Genomic DNA, 23114 nt, shown 5'->3' with positions numbered 1-23114 from the left:
AGCATGCTTTCCTTTCTCCAGCTGTCCAGCTTCTCCAGGAGCTGGTGAAAGCAGGTGTGGTGGCGTGAGGCTGTGGGCTCTGTTCTCCTAATATTGAACTTCCAGGTACTGGAGGTGGTGGAGCAGACTTCCTGCTGATGGAGTCTGCCGTCAGCTCCAATGGGGTTGCAGCAACAAACCCTCAGTGGGAACAGAAAAGACTTTGAGACATCTCATCCAGCTTTACTCTTTACAAATAGAGAAATGCAGACCCTGAAATAATGTGCCCGAGGTCACTTAGGAAGTTGGCATCCTGGCTCCAGTTCCTTGTCTTCTTACACAGTGCATGCCTCCCAAACATGATGATTTCAAATCATGCAATAGGGTCAACAGACACTGGCTCTGCCATGCATTAACCAGGTGATTTTGGAAAGGCTGTTAACTTTCCCAAACCTCAGGGTCCTCATCCGTAATACGGACACAATCCAATCAGTGTTACCAGTCTTATTAGACTCACTAGGAGGTCACCATCGCCAGCTCTTGTCCTCCACATGTATAACAAAGATCTTAGCTTTCTGAAATAGTCCCCAGACACAATCAGACCCAGTGGGGCTCTCATGTGCTGCCAACACTCAAACAGACACATCCATTTATGCCAGGCTCTGCCTCTGCTCTGAGACGGCTAGTGGCATTCTGTTGGGGACCACTGGTGCCACTGCTCCTGGTGTGTTGAATGCCACGATGTACAGTTGTCTCTGGGGAAAACATCTTCCTTCTTTGTGTGAGGCTTGTCCAAAGAAGCAGTGTCCAGGCCGTGTGCCTCTACCTCAATGACTCACAGAATTCTTAGTAAAATGATTCTTTTAGTTTTTATTTGGAGTCCCCAGGGCTCATAAGTCATAGACCCTTAGGAGCTCAGTCAGAGATTTCTTGGAATGGCAGACACCACACTCTGCTAAGCGTGCCAGAGAAGGTGGTGCTCATCAGACTCCACTCTGCTCCTTGACACCTTCCAGCTGCCCTTGCATTAATTGGGGCCATGTGACTAGTTCCAATCCATGGCTAGAAGTGATGTCACTTCCTGTTAAAGCCCAGGACAAATCTTGCCTTGACTCAGCAACTGGTGACATCCCAGATGCTGGGTCCCTGATGGAATATGAAAAACAGAGTCCTTGCCCAGCAATGTGCTTTGGATGAGTGAGAAAGGAACGTTTATGTTAAAAACTGCTGAAGTCTGGGGATAGCTTGTTACTGCAGCACAACCTAACCTATCCTGAACAATGCATCAAAACAGTTTGCCTCCCCTAACCAAGATGTCCTTGCTTGATTAATCTCACTGAGCTAGGTCTCCTCTTCCCTTCAAATGTGGTCTTTTTAGAAGATGGTTCAGTGCCACCACTACCAGCCTTCTTGTATACATTCTCCATGAGTTTGTCATAGGTGACCACACCTGTGAGAGCCTCATTCAGACAAGGGCTAAGCTCTTCATCACTATAGTGTCATCACTTTCCTCCCTGCAGCCCCTGTCTGCAAAGTCTCTTCTCTCAGTAACAGATTCCACCCTGGACTCAGACCTTCTGGAACTCTGAAAGCTGAAGAGTACAGAACTGTGTATGTGGAAGTTTTCCCTAAATTCTCATGAGCTTCAGACTCTCATGAGCCAGTGACTTTGTTTCCAGTCTTCTTCCATGCAGACCTGATACCTCCCATCCTTCCCCCTCAATGCTGCTACCTCTTCCTGCAGTAGTTCCAACATGCGTGACAGCACTGGCTAACTCCACAGGGTGGTGCTGCTGCTATGCCATGGCTATTTCTGCCTTAGACAGGACTCTGCTTGCTTCTGGGAAAATCTCTTTGGGGCTTGGCCTGCAGGATAGCAATTATTCTATGCCTGAGAAGATAAGCCAGATAAATCTGCAACCACATCCAACCACACCCAAAGAGCTGCAGGCAGTTTCTATTGCTTCTAAGAGTGCTTTCTTTCCAACTATTCCAGGTCTTCCTGAGTGCCTCCAGTGTGGCAGCAAGGTGTTTATGCCCTCCCTGACTTTCAAGGAAGAAATGATGGAGGTGTTTAGCATTGGCAGCACTGCTGCCCTTCTCTGATGACTCCTGTCTCCTGAGGGCCACTGTGATTCCCATCGGCCTCTTAAAAGAATAAACACTATCAAGTATTTATTACTATAGCCTCTGAATTCACAAGCCAGCCACGGTCCCCAGCTTTCCACACTTCTAATACTGGGAATGGCTCTCTAATTATTTGTTTAGAGACATTGCCTATTTTGAGCACAGAGGCATCTTTCAGGGAAGAGCCCTAAATGTTTTTCAACCTGATAGATATCTCAGATGATGGCAAATGTCTCTTAGACTTAGCTTGGATTTTGCATAACCCATGATATAAAGGCAATAGAGCATAGTGGTTAAGAAAGTGAGCTTTGGTGTTAGGTTGTGGGAGTTTGAAACTCAACTTTGTTTGTTTTAGTCCAGGTAACCCTGAGAAACATCTTTAACCTCACTGTGTCTTATTTTAGTCATTCATAAACCAGAGATGATAACTGCACAGATCTTTCAGGGCTCTACGGAGGATTAGCTGTCATAACGTAGGCTAAATACGAAGTACTTGACACATAGGAAATATTCCACATGGACTAGGTCCCTTCTTCTTGCCCCTGCAGATTCCCTAGTTCCAGTTCTTTTTGCACAGGCTTGCCTATGTTAATTTCCTAGGAACTGGCTTCCTCCTGCTGCTCTCTTTATATGCACTTTGAATGGCTTCAAGCCATCATAAGCCATCAGTTGAAGATATACAAAAAGGCTCTCATCTAAGCCCTCAGGACCTTCCAAAATATGTCCCCAACCAACCCCTCCAGGTGTATTTTCAGCTGTTCCTCCCAAGACCCTCCCTCTGGTCTAGCTGATCTCTCTATTCTCACTAAACCTCTTCACTCAGGCCAAGGCTGTATCCTGACCTCTTTCTCCATCTCTTCAAGCCTTACCCTCTAAGGCTCAGTGGAAGATCTCCCCCTCCTGCAGGAAGTCCTCCCTGACTAGGCAGAAATTCTGTGCCATCCACATGGTAATTAGTCACCAGCAGAATTATCTCTCTGCAGTTTTGCTTTTGCTTGCTTTTGCATGTGATCTTCCCCTCAGTATGAGAGCTCTTTGAAGAAAGGTTCTGTGTTTTCATAATTAAGGCTTGGCATTCAGTAGGTACTCAATAAAGGCTGGCTGGTTAGATGGATGAAGAATCATGGGTCTTAGAAGACTCCTATGGGCTAGACAGGGATGACAGTAAATCTCTGAATGCCCCTGGGACCTCTTGGAGACACAGAGGAGGGAGAAGCTATTCTTTACTACCCCTGGGAGTTTGTGTGGAGCTGTGGGAAATGAACCAGCACACTTCCTTTAGCTGAATGTGTCCTGAAGTCCCCTCCACCTTTTCCTCAAGGCTGGTCAAAGTGGTCACTTGGTAGCCAGTTCTTCAGTGAAGGATTAAGGTTCAGGGTCAGACTCTGAACCCCAGTGGCAACTGCACCTTTTACTAATGATGTGACCTTCACAAGTTTCATTAACCTATCAGTATCTCAGTGTCACTGCCTACCTTTAAAGCGGAGACAACCAGGCTAGGTGCCATGGCTCACACCTGTAGCCCTAGCTACTCTGGAGGCTGAGATGGGAGGATTGCTTGAGCCTGGAAGTTTGAGGCTGCAGTGACCTATAGTCGCACCACTGCACTCCAGAGTGGGTGACAGTAACACACTCTTTCAAAAACACAATCATGAAATAAATAAAATAAATAGGGATAACAACTGTTCCTACCTCATCTAGTTGTGAAGACTAAATGAGCTAATGCACATGAGCAGTGCGCACTGCTGCAGTGAACAACAATACATAACCTCTGTATGGGTCATGTCGGCCTATAGGTTTGGACAGCATGACATGGAAAGAAAAATCAGACTCAAACTCCATCGCTACCACTTCTAGATCCCTGACGAGGAACGTGTTCTCCTTCTCTGAAGCTTTGTTTACTTGTCTTTAAAACAAAGAAAATCATACCCATGATAAAGGATGGGGATGGAAATGAAACACTGCTTAGTAGGCATGGATGTTACATTAAGTATAATTAAATATTGCCTCTTAAGCATGGAGAACAGTGCCATCATATATGGGGATCATGGGTACGTTCTCATTCTCTTCCATTTAAGTCTCCCTTTTCTGCCTGGCCGAGTGGCTGGGCTGAGATTGTGCTAACTGTAGGAAAGAGGAGAAAATGCAACTTCGTGTAGAGGTTGGTGTGGGTCTGCTGTCACCTGCTGGATTGAGTAGGTAAAGACATTGCCAGGTGCTCTCTGCTGCCACCTTATGGTGAAAGAGGTTTCTGGCAGAAGAGCATATTTGTCTAGCCCTGCTTGTGTTCTGTTAGTCCTCACACCCCTCCAACAATACGTGCTCTCCCGGCGTACCTTCTCTCAAACTCTACCTGGGGAGCACTTACCGAGTGCCAGATAGTGTATAGACCGCGATTAAAAGATTAATGAGACAGAGACTCTGGCATTGACAAGACGAGCGGTGCTCATTCTTTAAGGGACCTAAGAAATATGTGGGGAACTTTATTATTTTTTAAAATCACATTTATTCACACACAATTTGTTTTTATAAAATAAAATGCATGCTCTTTAAATGTATACATTGATAAGTTTTGACAACTGTATATGCACATGGAACCACTGCTCCAATCAAAATACTGAACATTTCTGTTAACCCACAAAGTTTTCTCATGGCCCTTAGTAGTCAATCTCCACCACTTCCTACCCCAGGCAATCCTTGATCTGACTTCTCTTGCTAGTTTGTTTTGCCCTTTCAAGGACTTTCTATAAACAGAATTGTACAGTACACACTCTTTTGTGAGCTTCTCTAGCACAACAAAGTGTTTTTGAGATTTATCCATGATTTTGTAGGTATCCGCAGTTTGCTTTCTTCCACTGTTAAGTGGTATTTCAATGAATAAATACATAATTTATCTATCCTCTGGATAGACTTTTAGACCGTTTCCAGATTTATGCTATGGTGCAAAAAACTGCAGGCACATTTGTGTATAAGTCTTTGGGTGAACTTTGTGAGTCCTTTGTGTGGTTTTTATTTATCTTGGGCAAATTTCTAGAAGTAAAATTGATGGATCACAAGTAGATGCATGTTTAACTGTGTAAGAAACTGACAAACTTTTTTCCAAAGTAATTATGCCATTTACATACCCACTACAAGAGCTCCGATTGTCCACATGCTCACCAGAGCTTACTAGTTTTCTTTAACTTTTAGCTATTTTAATGTATGAGGTTATATCACATTGTGGTTTGAGCTTGCAATTTGTTGATGATTAGCAATGCTGAGCATTTTTTCAGGTGCTTATTGATCATCTGTGTGTCTTTTTAAGAAGTGGCTATTAGAGTTATTTTGCCATCTTTAGTATTGTAAGAATTCCTTTTATATTTTGAATATAAGTCATTTGTCAGATGTATGTATTTTCTCCACTGTGTGGTATGTCTTTTCAGTTTCATATTAGTGTCTTCCAAAGGGCAATTTTTAGTGTTGTTAAGGTCCAGTGTAGCAACTTCTTTGGTCTATTGTCTTTTCTTTTCCAAATACTATTCTTTTTAATCGAATTTCAGTATCCTTAAGTCCGAATTAATCTGAATAATCACTTAAGTCCTATTTCTCAAACAAGTGTCAACTTACAGTGCATGAGACATTCCCATTCACTGCAGGTCTTCCTTCCTGACTGCCTCATAATTCTGCCTCCAAGTAGTGATTATTCTCTTTCTTTCTGTCTCTCCTTAATCCTTCATTCATTCCCTTCTTCCTTCCTTCATTCCTTCCTTCCTTCCTTCCTTCCTTCCTTCCTTCCTTTTCTCTCTCTCTCTCTCTCTCTCTCTCTCTCTTTCTTCTTTCTTTCTTTCTTTCTTTCTTTCTTCTTTCTTTCTTTCTTTTTCTTTCTTTTTCTTCCCTCCTCCTCTCCTCTTCTCATTAGTGTTTTTTATGTCCTCTTCAGGAAATATTTGTCTAAATAAGGTTGCAAAGATACTCTCCTATATTTTATTTTAAAAATTTTATATGGCCATGTATCACTCAATGACAGGAATACATTCTGAGAAATGTATTGTTAGGCAATTTCATCATTGTTCAAATGTCATAGAATGTATTTACACAAATCAGATGGTATAGCCTCCTGCTACAGCCTATTGTTCCTAGGCTACAAACCATACAGCATGTCACTGTGCTGAATACTGCAGGCAATTATAACACGATGGTAAGTATTTATGTATATAAACATATCTAAACATTAAAAAGTACAGTAAAAATACAATATTCTAATTTTATGGGACCATTATTGTATATTCAATGCATGACTATAATTGTGATTTAAATTTTTACTTGATGATGTACAGTGTAAGGTAGGATGTGAGGCTTTTGCTTTGTTTTGTTTTCAAATGGATATCCATTGAGCCAACACCATATATTGAAAAAACTTCCTTTTTCATTGAATTACCTTCAACAGAGTCAACTGAGCATACATATATGGGTCTGTTTCTGAACTCTGTTCTATTTCATTGATACATTTGACTATGTCAATGCCACTTTGTGTCTTTATTTCTGTAACTTTATAGTAACCCCTGAATCAGGTTGAAAGTATCTAACTTTATTCTTCTTTTGTAATTATTTTGACTATTGTAGGTCCTTTGCATTTTCAAATGAATTATATAGCTTGTCAGTTTCTATAAAAAGATCAGGTAGGATTTTCACTGTATTGCTTTGAACTGGTAAATAATTTTGACAGAATTGATAGTTAAGCTTCTATTCCATGAACATGGTATAGCTTTCCATTCATTTATGTTTTGTTTAATTTTTCCTAAAGTTTTAAGTGTAGATATCTTGTACATATTTCATAAAATTCATCCTTGAGAATTTTATACCCTTCGATGCTATTGTAAATTATATTCCTTGTTATCATTTTTCACCTTTTGTCACTAGTAAACATAATTACAATAGATTTGACCTTGTATGCTGAATCCTTGCTAAATTCCCTTATTAATTCTAGTATTTTAAAGTAGATTCCTTTAGGATTTTATACATTAAAGATTACATTATTTATGAGCAAGGACAGCTTTTTTTCTTCCTGTACAATCTGTATACCTTTTATTTCTTTATCTTGTTTTATTATGCTGGCTTGGATAGCCAGTGCACTATATTATGGAAGTAGATACAGCAGATACCCTGTTTTGGTACCAGTCTTTGATAGAAAGTGTTTACTGTATTACTATTACGTGTTTTGTTACCCACAGATTTTAAAATTATTATTGACTTTTATCAGATTGAGAACATTTTTTTTTGTTCTTCATTTACTGGTGCATTTGTTTTCAATCATGGATTAATGGTGAATTCATCAAACAATCTTTCCTGCATATTTTGAGATAATCATTACATGATTTTTCTCCTTTTCTTGGTTAATGTGGGGAATTATATTAATTTACTTTTAAGTGTCAAAACATCCTTACATTTCTAGGATAAACCTTACTTGGTTGTGATATGACTTTCATATATTGCTGGTTTCAATGTGCTTTTGTTTTTCAAGAATTTTTGCATCTATATTTACGAGTAATATTGGTCTATAATTTTCATTGATTGTAGTCTTCTTGACAGGTTTTGTTATAAAGGTCTTGCTGTACTTATGACATGAGCTAAGAAGTGTTTCCTTGTTCTCTGTTTTCTGAAAGAATTTGCGATATACTGTTATAGAAGGGCAAGCCATGGACTAGGAAGATTCTTGACCTTATAACTTTGGACAATTACACTGTAGGATTTTGTTTTCTTATTTGTAAAGTGTGGTAGATATTGTATACATTGCCTGGTTGTGGTGAAGAATAGATGAAATGATGTCTGAAAAACTGCCTAGCAGTGCTCTTAGTAGGCCCTTGACATACGGGAGGTGTTTTGATAATTAATGTAATTACTATTACATCACTAGGGGAGACTAGAAATCTAGCATGAGATGATTATCATGGCCCTTTCCGCTACAAAATTCCAACATTCTTTTCTTTCAAAGAGCTTACTATTGAACAACTGCAGAGCTTTAAGAATTGATTTTAACTGTTGTCTTATGTGATCCCTCAGTAGCCTCCAGAGGGTGCCAGCATTGATCTGATTTCTTTCTTTAACAGACGAGGAAACTGAGGTTGGTGAGTTGGGCAATTTACCAGAGGCAACATGGTGGATTGGTTGATTGGTTGCTATCACTCATTGCGAAGCCAGAGTTACAGGCAAGGGAGCAACAGGGCTGAGGAGATACCTGTTCTCCCAGTTTCACAGCCAGTACAAGACCATTCTTACACTGCTTGGGGGAGCCCCTTGGGAGAAGACACCTTTAAGAGTTTCCAACAAGAAGAATCAGGTCATGAAGTCAGCTGCTTTCTCAGCCCAGCTGTGGGAATATAAACAAGTTTCTAACCTCATTGAATCTTAGGTTTACTGTTTGGAAATAGACGAGATCCACAACAGCCATTATTTTATTGGGTGGTTGTTGTATGGCGGGGGCTGTACTGAAGAGTCACACACATTACTTAGTCTTCCCAACAATCTTGCAAGGTAAGTATATCAGCCACAGGTGAAGAAAGTGAGGCTCAAGGAGATTAAATAATTGATCTAAGGTCAAGAAAGATCCGTATCCAAGATTGAAATCCAGAAATAACTGACTCTTCTTTCCATGTTAAAACTGATCAGATTGTACACTTGAAATATATGCAGTTGATTGTAACTCAGTCATGCCTCAATAAAGCTGTTTTTTAAAAAGCATCATCCAGAATCAGACATAAAGATTAAAGAGAGTAACAACAACAAAACAATATTATATTCATGTGACTGTATGTTTACTGAAAATCATCCAGCTCGACAGTTAGGATTTGAGAATTTCAATGCATGTAAAATATGCCTGAATAAACTACTGCTACTAAAAAAAAAAATAAGTAATTAGACCTAAACTTATAATTCTCAAATGTCACTGGATCTCTTATTGGCAGAAAAATCACACTAGACTTCATTAAGAGTAAATCATTCTCTCAACTCCTGCTCAGCTTTAAAATGCATTTTTTTCTTATTACAAAAGCAATACAGTCATGGCTCTTATACAACAACATTTTAGACTTTGGTGTATTTCTTTTCACTACTTTTTAGTACCTAGAAGTTTATTTAGATGTATATATGCATCTAAATATATACATCTCTATATATACACATATCACACATATATATGTGTGTTCCGTATATATAAAATATAAATGTTTTTATAAAATATAAAAATAAATATAAAAGCAAAAATACAAAAAAATACAGCCACGGCTCTGATATGACACTTTACACTTTGGTGTATTTCTTTTTACTATTTTTTAAACATTTTTTGTTTATTTAGATGTATCTATACATCTATCTATATACACTCCATGCATATATGTGTATGTATGTGTGTGTCTATATACACACATATAATATACATACACACATATAATTGTATAGCACATGTGGAGTTTTAAAACGTAGGATCTTACCCTACAAATTCTTTTATAATCTTCTTTTAACACTTATGGAATATTGGAATATATCATGAAAGGCTTACTATGTCAATGAAAGATCATCTATTAGAATAAGAGTTTTACAGTTGAGTTCCATGACGCCTTGGGGCTCTTGGGAGATGCCTCGAGTGTTGGGGACCAGAGTAGTGGAGAATATAAAGGTCAGGTGAAAGACAGGAAGAGGGTAAGCAGTTGGGGTCTGTATCTGTCAGTCTCATTCAACAGAGCTCCTTTTATTTGTTCAAAGATTCAGTTCTCGTGTAACATATCATTTAAAAAAGGAATTCCATCACCAAAAATAAAATAAAAATGGAAATCGAGATCTATAACATTATTCTCATTTCTGCTTAGTTTCTTTTCAAAATGAAAATGGCTTTATTGTTTTATACGTGTAAAAGTAACAGCTACACGTTTTTCAAGATTCAAAGAATCCAAAAATATAGACTAAAACATTGAAAGTCACCCTTTAATTTCATTTCTCCTTAGACATTTTGAAGTGTGTGTGTATCAAAATATACTGTATATGTATCGTGTCCTGTCTTTTTTCCCTAACAGAGCCCATTTTCCCATATCATTAGTTGACTTTTAAAACATGACTCCCGATGATTTATTGTTTGTGCTATTTTATTAAGCCAATTAATAGGAAAAAAATACAAGTCAAACTTACAGTTTAAGGAGAATTAGGTTTTCTTTTCTAAAATGTGTAGCTTTAATCCATTGAATATTCATGTAAACATTGCAAACAGAACATTCTGCATGTAAACAACTCCCCCAGGTTTTAAAATCTCAGGATGGCAGATTGTCATGCCGAGAAGGGCTTCTCAAAACTTTTCCACTGAAATCTCCCTAATGGCAAAAGGAGGGTGTGATCCTGAATCCCCAAAGGTCTGGGGGGAGTTCTGGTGGCCTCTTCTAGACCCTAATGGTCTTTAGCATTTTTTTGTTTGTCTTTAAATTTAACTTTTCCATTCCATGGCTATTTAACTCATCTGCTCTTCTCATACATTTAGTTTGTGTCAACTCTTTTTTACTATCATAAGCAGCACTGCAATGCATCTTTTTTTTGCATAATTCTTTGTATCTCCATTTATTTCCTTAGAGATAAGTTCTAGATGTAAAATTATCAGGCCAATTGGTATAGATATTTTGTGGCTTTTTATGTATATATGCCAAATTATCTTTCAGAAAGAAAGTACTAATCAATAATCTCATCATTTTATCTCACCCTCACCAACATTGGATGGCATTATAAAAAATGCCATTGATGTATGAAAAATACTCTCATTACCGTCCTCATTAGTATTTCTTTGCTAACTGAGATGAAAGAATTTCATGAGTTTGTTAGATGTTTTTGTGTCTTACTTTGTAGGATGTGTGTTTTTATACTTTGTACATATTTTTACTTAAAGAGCATTTATTTTATTATTAATGTTAATAATGTTGTTTAGAAAGAGCTCTTTATGGCCAGGAGTGGTGCCTCACGCCTGTAATCCCAGCACTTTGAGAGGCTGAGGCGGGCAGATCACGAGAGGTCGGGAGTTCAAGACCAGCCTGACCAGCAGGGTGAAACCCCATCTCTACTAAAAATACAAAATTAGCTGGGCGTGGTGGTGCATGCCTGTGATCCCAGCTACTCGGGAGGCTAAGGAAGAATAACTTGGAGCCTGGAGGCAGAGGCTGCAGTGAGCTGAGTTCGCGCCATTGTACTCCAGCCAGGGCAACAAGAGTGAGACTCCGTCTCAAAAAAAAAAAAAAAAAAAGACAGAAAAAGAAAACAAAAAGAAAGAGCTCTTTAGGATTAAAGGGCAGCCATCTTGTCATAAGTGATCCTTTGTTCCAATCTTTAATTTACATTTTAGTTTTACTTGTAACACTTTATCTTTGTAGGGTTTTTTGTTGTTGTTTTGCTTTGTTTTGTTTTCCGTAGAGACGGAGTCTCGCTCTTTTGTCAGGCTGGAGTGCAATGACTGGATCTCGGTTCCCTGCAACCCCTGCCTCCCGGGTTCAAGCGATTTTCCTGCCTCATCCTCCTAAGTAGCTGGGATTACAGGGCCTGCTGCCACGCCCAGCTCATTTCTTTTGTATTTTAGTAGAGATGGGGGTTTCACCGTGTTGCCCAGCCTGGTCTGGAACTCCTGAGCTCAGGCAATCCGCCCGTCTCAGCTTCTCAAAGTGCTAGGATGACAGGCGTGAGCCACCGCGCCTGGTCATCTTCGTAGTTTTTTTAAATATCTTTTTATGTTGAGACAGTTATTTCTCAGCTCTCATTTCTGAGATCACCAAATGGCCGCCTTCCAATATCACCAACAAATTACCTGCATTTTACTCTTACTGCTTTATGGTTTCATGTTTATATGAATATTTTTATATAAACAAATAGAAGTTTAAAGACAGACAATGTATGTATAAGTTAAATTCACTTGAACTTTTTTTCTTTTCCTTTTTTTTCTTTTTTTTACTTTTCGAGACAGTCTCACTCTGTCACCCAGGCTATGGTTTAAGGAAGGTATTTTTTTCCTTTTAACCAATTACTAAATTTGTCCTAACACTGTTCTTGGTGAATTCTCTTTTTTCTTGCTGATCCCAAATTTCACCTTACTCATATACTTAATTCTTAAACCTACCAAGCTATTTTTCTTGTTTTTCCATTGTGTTCCATGGATCTATATTCCTAGTCTTGTGCCAACACCACACTTTTTACATTATTGTACTGTTATATATTTCAATATTTGTTTCCTTACATAAAAATTTAAAAAACTGTTTTAATTGTTTTACTGAAGTGTAAAATACATAGGAAGAGTCCACAATTCATAGGTGAATGGCCCAATACATTTTCACAAACTGACTGTGTCAGCCTAATCAACAGCCAGATCAAGAAACAGAGCATTGCCAGCACCCCGGAAACACCATCCTACCATCAAACCATCAAGCTGTCTTCCAGTTGCTGCCCACTCCAAGGGTGGCAACTGTCTTGACTTTGATCAAGATTGGTTTTGCCTATTGTTGGACTTTATGTGATAAGAACCATATGGCTTCTCCTTTTGTATTTGTCTTCTGCCATTCAACTTTATGTTTTTGAGAGTCTTCCATATTGTTGAGTATAGTTTTAAATTGTTAATGCCCATTGCCATATAATATTTCTTTGTGTAAATATGCCATGATCTATTCATTCATTCTACTATTGATTTGTATTTGGGTAGTTTCCAAGCTTGGAACTGCTACAAATAATGCTGCTATGAATGTTCTAGTACCTTATGTGAACATATGCATGCAATTCATTGGTGAGCATATGTATGCACTTCTGTTCAGTCTATTCCTGGGAGTCAAATTACTGGGTCACAGAGTATGTACATATTCTTTATAGCAGATACTCACAGATAGCTTTCCAGAGTGGTTGTAGTAAGTTACAATCCCATTAGCAGTATATAAGATGTCTAGTTGCCTACACCCTTACCCACGCTTGGTACTTTCTGTGTTATTTATTTAGCTATTCTAATGTGAGTGACGCTGAGGTTTGAATTTCCATTTTCATGATGACTCATGAGGCCAAACACATTTTTGTAGCTTTATTGGTCATTTGTGTATCTATGTAACTCTATCTTCAAGTTTTTTGCCTTCTTTTTATTGAGTTGCTTTTAAAAAAACTGACTACTAGGAGGTTTTCATATAGTTGGGATTTGTGTTCATTGTTAGATATATATATTGTAAATATCATCTTTTACTCTTTGGGTTGCCTTTTCACTCTTTTGTGTCCTTTGATGACACCATTAATGTTTTAATACAATCTAATACATTACTGTTTTATTTTACGCTTGCATTTTTGGTAACATGTTTAAGAAATCTTTGTTTTCTCCAATATGATAATCACATTTTCTTATATAAGCTTAATGTCTCTTATCTTCAGATTTAGATGTACAATCCACTGGCAATTGATTTTTACGTATGATGTGAGGTAGAAGGATCAAATATATCCTTTCATATGGGTATCCAGTTGACCCAGAACCATTGATTAAGATGACTGTCTTTTCTCCACTGCCTAAGGGATGTACACTGCGTGAATGAATATTACACAGCAATGAGCATGAATGATTTAAAACTATATTTGACAATATGGATGAATCTCACAAACATGGTTGAATGGAGGAAGACACATACAAAAAGGGCAGGTATTATGATTTTTTGTATGTCACAAATCAGGCAACCATGTATGTGGAGAACTGGAACCACTCTATTTTTTTTTTTTTTTTTTTGAGACAGAGTCTCACTCTGTCACCCAGATTGGAGTGCACTGATGTAGTCACAGCTCACTGCAGTCTCAATCTCCTACGCTCAAGCAATTCTCCCACCGCAGCCTCTGGAATAGCTGGGACTACAGGCACATGCCGCCATGCCTGAGCTAATTGTTGTGTGTGTGTGTGGTTTTTTTTTTGTGTGTGTGTGTATGTGTAGAGATAAAATCTTGACATGTTTCTCAGGCTGGTCTGAAACTCCTGGGGCTCAAGTGATCCACCTGCTTCCACCTCTCAAAGTGCTGGGATTACAGGTATGAGCCTCCATGCCCGGTCTCTATTCTATCTCATTTATCAAGTTACCTATTCTTGTGAAAATACCACAATGTCTTAATTACTGAAACTTTAAACTAGATCTTACTCACTGGTAATATAAGCCCTGTAGCTTTATTCTTCTCCAAGGTTGCCTTGGCTATTCCTGGGTCTTTGGATTTTTATATAAATTTTAGTATAACATTATCAATTACCACAGAAATACCTGCTGTGATTTTTACTGAGATTGTGTTCGTCTGTTTTTGATCTTCTCAATTAACTTCATTCTGTCAATAATTAATAAAAAGTCCCCTTAGATTTTTATTCAGATTTTATTAATTTCATAATTTAATTTGTTGTATATTGAATTCTTTTCTATTATTTCATGACTGTGGACACTGATTTCTTCACTAGACCATCAGAAACTGTTGGAGAAGTTCTCGATCATATAATTCTTTTGTTTTCTGCATAATTTTATGGAATCTATGGTCAAATAACATTTAATATGTGTTTCCTGGATATACCTCATAAACTCTTGCAAAGTGATCTTATCAAATACTTTTCTCGAATATTCTGGCATGGGTGCTCCTTTGCTCTTCTCTTCATTGAATTATTTATTTGAGTATTTATTAATTCACCCAGGAGAGCCACTTGCATAGTCTAGTCTTAGACAGGTATTCACACGTACTATGCATTGTACCATCTGTTAAATATTTAGGTACCTTCCTTTTCTTTAGAAAGCTTTCATTCCAATAAAGACAATGAATGCAAAACCAACTATCTAAAACGTTGTCTTTTAAGTGCTAGAGATTTAGAGCTGTTGGGAGGGCTTAACTCTAGCTGAGAACCCACCATGAGATTGATAATTGTAGTGAAGTTGGAAGTTGAGCTACATCTTGACACATGAGCAGGCATAGAGTCCACCACTCGGGGAGGAAACAGGGAGCATTCTGGGTGAGAAGAAAAAAAGACATGAAAGCACAGAAATTCATTCATCTCTGAGAAGTGTGAATGTAAGTTCAGTAAAGCTGAGAAATAAAAGGGTGGAATGAGAGACAGGTGAAGCTGAACATATAGGTAAAGGTCAGATTATGAATGGCTTTTTTTTTTTTTTTTTTTTTTTTTTTTTTTGAGATGGAGTCTTGCTCTGTCACCCAGGCTGGAGTGCAGTGGTGCGATATCAGCTCACTGCAACCTCCGCCTCCTGAGTTTAAGCGATTCTCCTGCCTCAGCCTCCCAAGTAGCTGAGACTACAGGTGTGCACCACCACCCCCGGCTAATTTTTGTGTTTTTAGTAGAGATGGGGTTTCATCATGTTGCCCAGGATGGTCTTGATCTCTTGACCTCATGATCTGCCCATGTTGGCCTCCCAAAGTCCTGGGATTACAGGCATGAGCCACTGTGCCCAGCCCATGAATGGCTTTTTAATATGAGTTGTTGATTTTTTTTTTTTTTTACTTTACTATTTAAGGTGGTTAATTTAAGAGAGTGTCATGATCAGATTTGCATGTGAAAAATATTACTCTAATAGCACAGAGGAGGGAGGACTATAGTGTGCAGAGGTAGTTAGGAGGTTACTGCTATAGTCCAGCTAAGAGATAAGAGCCTGGACAAAGCCATTGGGAATGGGGGTGATGATCGAAATTATTCCAGAGGTGAAATCCCTGTGACTTGGTGATTGACTGGGTGCAGGTAAGTGGGGAGGGCATCCTGGATGTCATGGGATGTCACTTGCTAAGCTCCAAATTGCTGCCTCTGGGTCATTGGGTTAAACAGAGCAGCTATTCTGAAAGTATGCCAGCGTGTACCATTGATTGGCAGCTGTGTGAAAAGGCACAGGAAAAGGCACAGCAAAAGGCTGCTTTATTCTGTTTCTCAGAATAACCACATTCTTGCCACATGATTTCATTGTACAGGATTTGTAGGTTCTTTTGCGTTTTATCCATCTGTGCATTTACTGCTGGTCTCCTGGGAAGAGAGAAGACAGGTTATTTCAGAAATACAAACCCAAAGCAAAAACATTCCCTCCACGAGACTGCTCTGAAATTAGATTAGTTTGTCAGATTAGATTGGAAAGGAATCTTAAATCATTTCATACAAACTGCTCATTTTGTAGATGAGGAGGCTACATACAAGGGAGGAAAAATGATTTGTTATCCAGTAAATGGAACCATGGGCTTTATCTGAAGATAGTGAGAAACAGTAGATCAGCATGGTTAACAGGAAGGAATCAGATCGCTCTGGGCTCTGCTGCTTACCAGATGTGCAATCTGGAAAGTGTTATTTAAGTTTATCTGAACACCAGTGTACTTGACTACAAAATGGAGTTGTTGCAAGAATTAAATAAAAAGATTGCGTGTTCACAGGGATGCTGCATCTGAGAGCTCAATGCATGTCAGTGATGATGAAGATGAAGATGCTGTGAGTGATGATGATGATGATGAGGAGGAGGATGTAATTGAAGGAGCTTGGGCTTTGCCATCAGTACAGCTGAGTTAAAATGTCTATTACTAGTTGTTTGACCTTGTTATGATGATCTAAATTCTGTAACTATCAATTTAATTACAATACATAACATAGAGATAAGAATCTTGATCTTGCACTATTTTGAGAATAAAGTAAAATAAGATGTATATTTAAAGTATCTAGCACAGTGCCTGGCACAAGGGAAACGGTCAACTAAAATTTACTTTCCATCTCGAATCCAGACTTCTTTTTCATCTCCTTCTTCTCCTTCCCTTTCTCCCTCTTCTTCTTCTTCTTCATCCTCCTCTAATAAAATTATTTTTATTAATACACTTTATTTTTTTAGAACAGTTTTGGTTTCACAGCAAAATTGAAAGGAACACAGACTTCTCATATAACCCCTGCCCCACCTGCACAGCCTCCCCCATGATCAACATCCCCCACCAGAGGGGCACAGTTTTTACAGCTGAGGAACCTACATTGACACATCATTATCACCCAAAGTTTATGTTAGGGCTCACTCTTGGCATTGTACAGTCTATGTGTTTAGACAAATGTATAGTGACATGTGTCTATGATTATAGTATCATGCAGAATAGATTCACTGCCCTAAAACTCCTCTGTACTCCGCCAGTTCATCTCTCCCTCCTACTAATCCTTAGAAACCTCTGATCTTCTTACTATCTTCATAGGTTTGCCTTTTCCAGAATGTCATGTAGTTGGGATCATACAATTTGTAGCCTTTTCAGATGGGCTTCTTTCACTTAGTAATGTGCATTTAAATTTTCTTCAAGTCTGTTCATGGCTCATTTATTTTTAGTGCTGAATAATATTCCATTGTCTCCTGTATGGTAGTTTATTTATTCACTCACTGACTAAAGGACATCTTGGTTGCTTCCAAGTTTTGGCAATTATGAATAAAGCTACTATAAATAAAAGTGAGCAGGTTGTTTTGTAGATGTAAGTTTTCAACTCCTTTGGGTAAATACCAAGGAGCATGATTGCTGTATCTCATAGTAAGAGTATATTTAGTTTTGTAAAAAACCACCAAACTGTCTTCCAAAGTGGCTGTGCCATTTTGCATCAATACCAACAACAAATGACAGTTCCTGTTGCTTCACATTCTAGTCAGAATTTGTTGGTGTTCTGCATTTTGGTCATTCTAATAAGTGTGCAGTGTATTGTACTGTTGCTTTGATTTGTGTTTCTCTGATGGTATACAATGTGGAACAACTTTTTATGTAATTATTTGCCATCTGAATATCTTTGGTGGGATTTCTGTTAAAGTCTTTGTCTCATTTTTTTTAGAATCAGGTTTGTTTTCTTTTTGTTGAGTTTTAAGTGTTCTTTGTATATTTTGGATAAGAGTTCTTTATCAAATAGATATGCCTTTTGCAATTATTTTCTTCAGGATCTGGCCAGGTAACACCACAATGTTCTTTTGACAGGGTCTTTTGCAGAGCAAAAATTATTAATTTTACTGAAGTCCAACTTAACAATTCTTTTTTCTGGATTATGCCTTTGATGTTGTGTCTAAAATTATCTCCAAACTCAAGGTCATCTAGATTTTCTATTATCTTCTAGGAGTTTTGTCATTTTGCATTTTATACTTAGGTCTGTGATCCATTTTCAGTTAATTTTGAGTGAAGGTGTAAGGTTTGTGTCTACAGTCGTGGGTTTTTGTTTTTGTTTTTGTTTTTGCATGTGCATGTTCAGTTGTTCCAGCCCTATTTATTGAAAATACTTTTTTCCCCTCCATTTTATTGCTTTTGCTCCATTGTCAAAGATCAGCAGGCTATATTTTTGTAGGTCTATTTCCGGGCCCTGTATTCTGTTCTATGGATCCATTTGTCTCTTTCTTTCCTAGAACCATGCAGTTTTGATTATTATAGCTTGATAGCAAGTCTTAAAATCAGGTAGCGTCTCCAACTTTGTTCTCCTTCACTATTGTACAACCTTATTTTTTATCTTTATGCTATATTGCCATTTATTCGTTATCCGGATATCTAAAAATATGTATTACCATCATTACTCCTAAAGCCACTCTTCTCCATTCCACATGAATTTGTTCTCTACAATGTATGTCCACCTCTCTTGTAGCTTGTAGATAATGCCAGATACTGCCACTCCACTCAGCGAATCCCTGGGTCAACTTCGGGACAAGAGCAGTTCCCACAGGGAAATCCTCACCCTTCCAGAAACTGGAAGCGTTAAATGTGGTCTCCCACCTGGTTCTTACATCTCCATCAAGACAGCATTTGACAGATATAATTAATAATTTATTGTTTGGAGACATTTGCTAGTTTCCTTGCTTCAGCAATTAAAACAATATTTTATCTTTTCGGTTGTTGTTTTTGGGGGGTCCTAGGAATGAGAGTGGAATGAAATGCTTCTGAACCCCTTTTCCTGAGCCAGGCTGATTTCCTTCAGATACTACAAAAAAACCTAAATAGCCCTATACTCGGGGATCTTTTGTAAAAGCGGCAGGTCTTCTGGCTGTAATGCAGACAGACCAGCTTGACAGCTCACTGTGACTGAACATGACTGAAAATCAGGTCAGGGATTGTCACCCGAAGAGAACAAAAAGGTCGGTAACCAGTAACGAAAATGTCCCTGTTAGTTGTAGATGGAGGCGCATCACAGAACTGGCAAGTGCCCGCTTCAGGGAGGTCCATCTTTTCTGGAACTGCAACATCCCATCTGTTTGCTTTTATGCCTTAATATCCCCAAAGTCGCTCTCGCCAAATGCTACAGAGCACATATTTATTGTTTTAATTAAAGTGAATAGGTTTGAGGATTTTAAAAGAGAACTTTGAAGCTATCCAAAGGGGTTCCAAAATCAGAGAAGGGAAAGCTTACACCAGAATGCATTAGAGTGACAGAGCTCATCCCAGGCTCCCCGATTCAGGTGTGAAAAGAGCACTGAGGTTATCTCAAAGGACAGTTCAGGGACAGAGGAATGGCAATGGGTCTGGAAGGGATAACAACTGGCCTGCAAATTTTTTTCTTTTTTCTTTTGGAAGAAAAGGAGAAAGGGAGCAAAGAAGACGAAGAAACACTGAAACAAGAAACATTGAGGCACATGTCTTTGTTTTATTTCTCAAAAGATTCCATGAGACTCAATATGTCATTCTAAGTGCACCTGGATATAGTGCAGATTTAGATAACTCTCCCCTCCCCTTCTGACCTTTATTATGACCGCAAAAATTCTGTGTGTGAGGGATAAATAATGCATGCCCTCAGCCAAGAAGGGAAAGAAGACCCAAGGAAAAATTGCAGAATAGAGCGTGCAACATCTCTTTCTCTAGTATGTTTTTTGTTTCTGACCTACTTCCTCCTACCTCCAACAACACCCCTTGCCCTCTCTTCTCCAACAATCAGGACCTGAAAACCTGGAAGAAGAGTGCTGGAGAGCATAGGTTTGGGAGTCAAACCTGCATTTAAAATACTCACAGTGATGACATGTCAATTGTGTGATCCTAGGCTAGTCCCTTCTCTTCTCTCTGCCTTGATCTTTGTAAAATGAGGATTCCCATCTTAGCGTGCTTGATATCAAAGGCTTTGGAAGGACAATAAATGAAGGTGTATGCAAATGAACGTTCTCCACTGCTCCATGGGGAGCAGACAGAAAGGAGAAAGGAAGTCTTTTCTGGTCAGTTGTGGGCCTGACACATTAGGCGGTGAGCTGCAGTGGATGGAGTCACTTCTCAGTGAGTCTAGAATTACTTCATAGAGGCAGGAGAGAGCCCAGAAACCTAGTCAGAGGCCCCAGTCTGGCTTCAGTGGCAGCAAAGGGATCAAAGGCTTGACAGTCACCTGTGGGCTGAGGGGCTTGGTGTTTTGTGTTTTTGTTTTTGTTTTTACCATGTTGAGAAGTCAGAAACCCTCTGCTTCCTGCAGTTAAACAGAAAAAGATGAAGAGACAGCACTGAATTCAACTCAGTTCCCAAACTGAAATGAAAGACGAGTCTCACACAAGAATAATTTTTCTGTCTACATGTATGTTTGTTTCTTATTCATGCCTCTATTTTGCTGAGGACTGTTTTCCAGCTGGTGGTTTAAATAAGGCCCCAAGCACTTGGCCCTCAAACGTTTGGATTAGAAAATGAGGTGGGAAAGGAAATGACTGTAGGGCAAAAAATTCAGCTTGGCTACTTAACGCCTGTGGGAGAAGTTGTAAGCAATAACAGAAATAAAGTTTGAGGATTGTTTGCTCATTTGTACATTGTCTCTGACTCCCCAATTGCACACCTAATTAAGAGTTGGACAGTTAGGCAAACAGTTTAAACATATGATAAGGGAGTTTGGGATTAACACACAGTATAGGAAGAGGCACATCTGGTCCTTAGAAAATCATGGGAAGAAGTGTCCCTGCAGTGTGTTTTTTGGAGCCCCAGCCCCTGCTGCTCTGCGGACATTTCTGAAACTTTCTGATACTGCTTTAACTTTCTGTGCCTTTCACTCTATCTCTAGAACATTACATGTCAGAGACGGAAGAGATCTCCATGGAGGCAAAATCCGAGGTCTGAGGAAGGGAACAAGCTGCTTGATGACACAGGAGTGGGCACCTCAGGGCTGGCCAGGCCTTCAGATGCCCAGTTGCTCTGTACCCTCTTCTCCCATCTGCCCCCACCAGCCCCCGACCTTGGCTTTTTCCCATCTTGTCCCAAATATTTTCAATGCTTCTGCTCTCTTGGTGCCCAACTTCTCCACTCTCCTACCCATTTTCCTCCTAGACTTTCCTTTACCCCCTTGTAAAACTAGCCTTCAGAGCCTCCATTTCCTATTAGGTTGATAGGCCTAGGTAGAAAGAGGATGTGTCTGTGTGGGTAAGTAGAACCATCTCTCATGAAGGTGGGAGCAAGCAGGTATTTCTGATTGACCTCAGCGCTGATCCTCACCATTAGATCTCTGGGAAGATGAGAGAGTGGAGTTCCTCTGTGGACTCTGTCTTCACGCCCTGCCCGTGGATGCACTAATGTAAGTTTTCTACAGACAACAAATGGTTTGGGGTAATCACAGAAGAATTCCCTTTCTTGTTCCTGTTCCAGTTTCACCGCGTGTTTCAGAATTACAATCTCACGAAAGGAGTACAGCTGAAAGAAGGGAGCTGAGTCGCTGTGCATAGTAGAACTGTGGCACTGCTGGGCAAAAGGAGGCAACCAGCTTGCCAGGGTGAGGATGTTGAAAGCCTCAGTGCTGATCCTGTAACCCAGAGAAATCCTTGACTCTGGATGCAAACGGTAATGGGAGAATTTGCTCAGGAATTGCTTGAGGAATCTGCACAATTAGCTTCTTCCATTCTTACTTCCTATTAGAGGCATCCTTGTCATTTCCATGGCAACTGGGAGGCTGCATGGGTGTCACTGAACCATTGCTTGAGGAGAGATGGGAGGGCCATCAGGCGGGGCAGGTAGGTACAGAGGCTGAGAACTGTAAATCTTTTTGTCCTTACCCATGGTTTTACCTGGGTGAGCCCCAAAAGCAGATGCAGGAATGTAAGGATCGTTATTCATTTTGTGACCTCAAGGCCTGAGATACCCATCTGAAGTCATAAAGATGTGTGATGCGACTAGAGATTGGCACTAGAAAGATCCTGTGGCCCTTCTTCCTATCGTAGGCTTGGCTGCCCTCTTTTCTTCCTCTGCCCACAATTGTCTTCCTTTGCCTTCTTCTCCAAGCCTCTGTCAGAGGGCAAACTTAGGCCCAGAGTCAGGGAAAAGGCATACTTTTCTTTTGCAGGGAGCTGGCTGGTTTGAGGGGGATGGAAACTATAACACAGAGGCTAAGAGCAATGTCTGCTTTCTGTCTATGGGATTGTGACTGTCAGTTGCTTCATTAGTAACATAGAAATGATGATAATTCCTCCTACATATAAAAGGCTTCCATGAGGATTAAATGGGCTCCTACATGTGTGACACTTCGTGCCTGTCATGTAGATGGTCCTATAGAAGCAAAGTGACTCTATATTCGATGGGTCTAGGATCGTCCCATTTGTACCTGTTTTTCCAGGGTAATTGTTGAATGGCTCCCTTTACATTTCCAAACTATCTAAGGTTTGGGTTCTAGTTATGCTATTGCTCTGTAAATTGTGTTAGCTGTTTTACTATGGGCAGTGATCCAGTATTTTAAGACATAAAGGGTGAGATGACACAAGCTAGGAAGTGAGGCAAGCAAGAGTTTGGCTTCGGAGCATCTGCAATCAACCCATTCAGGGTTAACTGCATTTATCTTGGAAGCGAAAGAATACCCTGTAACACTGAAGTTTTGCCCTTCCCCACCCACTTCCATCTCTTGGTGAAATGTGCCAAGAACCAATAAGGAAACAGCACTACCAAGGTCCCATTCAGTGATGCACATTCAGAAGGTAAGTTTTGAGAGCCCTGCACAGGGGTTGCTTTCTTCTCTGCTACAGGTCAGATAAGTAGGATTAGGGTGCTGGGTCACCAGAGAAGCCGCAGAATCATGAGTTCCCAGATACACAATAACTATCTAGAGATGACCACAAATG

This window comes from Rhinopithecus roxellana, chromosome 19 (genome assembly GCF_007565055.1).
Source record: "Rhinopithecus roxellana isolate Shanxi Qingling chromosome 19, ASM756505v1, whole genome shotgun sequence".
Classification (NCBI taxonomy): Eukaryota; Metazoa; Chordata; class Mammalia; order Primates; family Cercopithecidae; genus Rhinopithecus; species Rhinopithecus roxellana.
This window is presented reverse-complemented; position numbering follows the sequence as displayed.